This window comes from Coregonus clupeaformis, chromosome 10 (genome assembly GCF_020615455.1).
Source record: "Coregonus clupeaformis isolate EN_2021a chromosome 10, ASM2061545v1, whole genome shotgun sequence".
NCBI lineage: Eukaryota > Metazoa > Chordata > Actinopteri > Salmoniformes > Salmonidae > Coregonus > Coregonus clupeaformis.
Window position 1 is genome coordinate 65135144 of NC_059201.1, and position 4943 is coordinate 65140086.

Below are 4943 nucleotides of genomic sequence, written 5' to 3' on the forward strand. Positions count from 1 at the left end.
GAGGCAGTGAAGAGAGCAGAGGATGATGGGTCAAGGCTGAGTGGTAGAACAGAAGGCGTCATGCTGAGGCAGTGAAGAGAGCAGAGGATGATGGGTCAAGGCTGAGTGGTAGAACAGAAGGCGTCATGCTGAGGCAGTGAAGAGAGCAGAGGATGATGGGTCAAGGCTGAGTGGTAGAACAGAAGGCGTCATGCTGAGAGCAGAGGATGATGGGTCAAGGCTGAGTAGTAGAACAGAAGGTGTCATGCTGAGGCTGTGAAGAGAGCAGAGGATGATGGGTCAAGGCTGAGTAGTAGAACAGAAGGCGTCATGCTGGAGAGCAGAGGATGATGGGTCAAGGCTGAGTGGTAGAACAGAAGGCGTCATGCTGAGGCAGTAGAGAGCAGAGGATGATGGGTCAAGGCTGAGTAGTAGAACAGAAGGCGTCATGCTGAGGCTGTGAAGAGAGCAGAGGATGATGGGTCAAGGCTGAGTAGTAGAACAGAAGGCGTCATGCTGAGGCTGTGAAGAGAGCAGAGGATGATGGGTCAAGGCTGAGTAGTAGAACAGAAGGCGTCATGCTGAGGGGAAGAGAGCAGAGGATGATGGGTCAAGGCTGAGTGGTAGAACAGAAGGCGTCATGCTGAGGCAGTGAAGAGAGCAGAGGATGATGGGTCAAGGCTGAGTGGTAGAACAGAAGGCGTCATGCTGAGGCAGTGAAGAGAGCAGAGGATGATGGGTCAAGGCTGAGTAGTAGAACAGAAGGCGTCATGCTGAGGCTGTGAAGAGAGCAGAGGATGATGGGTCAAGGCTGAGTAGTAGAACAGAAGGTGTCATGCTGAGGCAGTGAAGAGAGCAGAGGATGATGGGTCAAGGCTGAGTAGTAGAACAGAAGGCGTCATGCTAGGCAGTAGAGAGCAGAGGATGATGGGTCAAGGCTGAGTGGTAGAACAGAAGGCGTCATGCTGAGGCTGTGAAGAGAGCAGAGGATGATGGGTCAAGGCTGAGTAGTAGAACAGAAGGCGTCATGCTAAAGAGAGCAGAGGATGATGGGTCAAGGCTGAGTAGTAGAACAGAAGGCGTCATGCTGAGGCTGTGAAGAGAGCAGAGGATGATGGGTCAAGGCTGAGTAGTAGAACAGAAGGCGTCATGCTAAGAGAGCAGAGGATGATGGGTCAAGGCTGAGTAGTAGAACAGAAGGCGTCATGCTGAGGGAGAGCAGAGGATGATGGGTCAAGGCTGAGTAGTAGAACAGAAGGTGTCATGCTGAGGCTGTGAAGAGAGCAGAGGATGATGGGTCAAGGCTGAGTAGTAGAACAGAAGGTGTCATGCTGAGGCTGTGAAGAGAGCAGAGGATGATGGGTCAAGGCTGAGTAGTAGAACAGAAGGCGTCATGCTGAGGCTGTGAAGAGAGCAGAGGATGATGGGTCAAGGCTGAGTAGTAGAACAGAAGGCGTCATGCTGAGGCAGTGAAGAGAGCAGAGGATGATGGGTCAAGGCTGAGTAGTAGAACAGAAGGCGTCATGCTGAGAGCAGAGGATGATGGGTCAAGGCTGAGTGGTAGAACAGAAGGCGTCATGCTGAGGCAGTGAAGAGAGCAGAGGATGATGGGTCAAGGCTGAGTAGTAGAACAGAAGGCGTCATGCTGAGAGCAGAGGATGATGGGTCAAGGCTGAGTGGTAGAACAGAAGGCGTCATGCTGAGGCAGTGAAGAGAGCAGAGGATGATGGGTCAAGGCTGAGTAGTAGAACAGAAGGCGTCATGCTGAGAGCAGAGGATGATGGGTCAAGGCTGAGTAGTAGAACAGAAGGCGTCATGCTGAGGCAGTGAAGAGAGCAGAGGATGATGGGTCAAGGCTGAGTAGTAGAACAGAAGGCGTCATGCTGAGAGCAGAGGATGATGGGTCAAGGCTGAGTAGTAGAACAGAAGGTGTCATGCTGAGGCTGTGAAGAGAGCAGAGGATGATGGGTCAAGGCTGAGTGGTAGAACAGAAGGCGTCATGCTGAGGCTGTGAAGAGAGCAGAGGATGATGGGTCAAGGCTGAGTGGTAGAACAGAAGGCGTCATGCTGAGGCTGTGAAGAGAGCAGAGGATGATGGGTCAAGGCTGAGTGGTAGAACAGAAGGCGTCATGCTGAGGCTGTGAAGAGAGCAGAGGATGATGGGTCAAGGCTGAGTAGTAGAACAGAAGGCGTCATGCTGAAGAGAGCAGAGGATGATGGGTCAAGGCTGAGTGGTAGAACAGAAGGCGTCATGCTGAGGCTGTGAAGAGAGCAGAGGATGATGGGTCAAGGCTGAGTGGTAGAACAGAAGGCGTCATGCTGAGGCAGTGAAGAGAGCAGAGGATGATGGGTCAAGGCTGAGTGGTAGAACAGAAGGCGTCATGCTGAGGGTGAAGAGAGCAGAGGATGATGGGTCAAGGCTGAGTGGTAGAACAGAAGGCGTCATGCTGGCTGGAGAGCAGAGGATGATGGGTCAAGGCTGAGTGGTAGAACAGAAGGCGTCATGCTGAGGCAGTGAAGAGAGCAGAGGATGATGGGTCAAGGCTGAGTAGTAGAACAGAAGGCGTCATGCTAGAGAGCAGAGGATGATGGGTCAAGGCTGAGTGGTAGAACAGAAGGCGTCATGCTGAGAGCAGAGGATGATGGGTCAAGGCTGAGTAGTAGAACAGAAGGCGTCATGCTGAGAGCAGAGGATGATGGGTCAAGGCTGAGTAGTAGAACAGAAGGCGTCATGCTGAGGCTGTGAAGAGAGCAGAGGATGATGGGTCAAGGCTGAGTAGTAGAACAGAAGGCGTCATGCTGAGGCAGTGAAGAGAGCAGAGGATGATGGGTCAAGGCTGAGTAGTAGAACAGAAGGCGTCATGCTGAGAGCAGAGGATGATGGGTCAAGGCTGAGTAGTAGAACAGAAGGTGTCATGCTGAGGCTGTGAAGAGAGCAGAGGATGATGGGTCAAGGCTGAGTAGTAGAACAGAAGGCGTCATGCTGAGGAGAGGCAGAGGATGATGGGTCAAGGCTGAGTGGTAGAACAGAAGGCGTCATGCTGCGTGAAGAGAGCAGAGGATGATGGGTCAAGGCTGAGTAGTAGAACAGAAGGCGTCATGCTGAGGCTGTGAAGAGAGCAGAGGATGATGGGTCAAGGCTGAGTAGTAGAACAGAAGGCGTCATGCTGAGGCTGTGAAGAGAGCAGAGGATGATGGGTCAAGGCTGAGTGGTAGAACAGAAGGCGTCATGCTGAGAGCAGAGGATGATGGGTCAAGGCTGAGTGGTAGAACAGAAGGCGTCATGCTGAGAGCAGAGGATGATGGGTCAAGGCTGAGTAGTAGAACAGAAGGTGTCATGCTGAGAGCAGAGGATGATGGGTCAAGGCTGAGTAGTAGAACAGAAGGTGTCATGCTGAGGCAGTGAAGAGAGCAGAGGATGATGGGTCAAGGCTGAGTGGTAGAACAGAAGGTGTCATGCTGAGGCAGTGAAGAGAGCAGAGGATGATGGGTCAAGGCTGAGTAGTAGAACAGAAGGCGTCATGCTGAGGCAGTGAAGAGAGCAGAGGATGATGGGTCAAGGCTGAGTAGTAGAACAGAAGGCGTCATGCTGAGAGCAGAGGATGATGGGTCAAGGCTGAGTGGTAGAACAGAAGGCGTCATGCTGAGGCGTGAAGAGAGCAGAGGATGATGGGTCAAGGCTGAGTAGTAGAACAGAAGGCGTCATGCTGAGGCTGTGAAGAGAGCAGAGGATGATGGGTCAAGGCTGAGTAGTAGAACAGAAGGCGTCATGCTGAGGCAGTGAAGAGAGCAGAGGATGATGGGTCAAGGCTGAGTAGTAGAACAGAAGGCGTCATGCTGGAGAGCAGAGGATGATGGGTCAAGGCTGAGTGGTAGAACAGAAGGCGTCATGCTGAGGCAGTGAAGAGAGCAGAGGATGATGGGTCAAGGCTGAGTAGTAGAACAGAAGGTGTCATGCTGAGGCGTGAAGAGAGCAGAGGATGATGGGTCAAGGCTGAGTAGTAGAACAGAAGGCGTCATGCTGAGGCTGTGAAGAGAGCAGAGGATGATGGGTCAAGGCTGAGTAGTAGAACAGAAGGCGTCATGCTGAGAGCAGAGGATGATGGGTCAAGGCTGAGTAGTAGAACAGAAGGCGTCATGCTGAGGCAGTGAAGAGAGCAGAGGATGATGGGTCAAGGCTGAGTAGTAGAACAGAAGGCGTCATGCTGAGGCGTGAAGAGAGCAGAGGATGATGGGTCAAGGCTGAGTAGTAGAACAGAAGGCGTCATGCTGAGGCTGTGAAGAGAGCAGAGGATGATGGGTCAAGGCTGAGTAGTAGAACAGAAGGCGTCATGCTAGCAGTGAAGAGAGCAGAGGATGATGGGTCAAGGCTGAGTAGTAGAACAGAAGGCGTCATGCTGAGGCGGAAGAGAGCAGAGGATGATGGGTCAAGGCTGAGTGGTAGAACAGAAGGCGTCATGCTGAGGTGTGAAGAGAGCAGAGGATGATGGGTCAAGGCTGAGTGGTAGAACAGAAGGCGTCATGCTGAGGCTGTGAGAGAGCAGAGGATGATGGGTCAAGGCTGAGTAGTAGAACAGAAGGCGTCATGCTAGGTGAGAGCAGAGGATGATGGGTCAAGGCTGAGTAGTAGAACAGAAGGCGTCATGCTGAGAGCAGAGGATGATGGGTCAAGGCTGAGTAGTAGAACAGAAGGCGTCACGCTGAGGCTGTGAAGAGAGCAGAGGATGATGGGTCAAGGCTGAGTAGTAGAACAGAAGGCGTCATGCTGAGGCTGTGAAGAGAGCAGAGGATGATGGGTCAAGGCTGAGTGGTAGAACAGAAGGTGTCATGCTGAGGCAGTGAAGAGAGCAGAGGGTGATGGGTCAAGGCTGAGTAGTAGAACAGAAGGCGTCATGCTGAGGCTGTGAAGAGAGCAGAGGATGATGGGTCAAGGCTGAGTAGTAGAACAGAAGGCGTCATGCTGA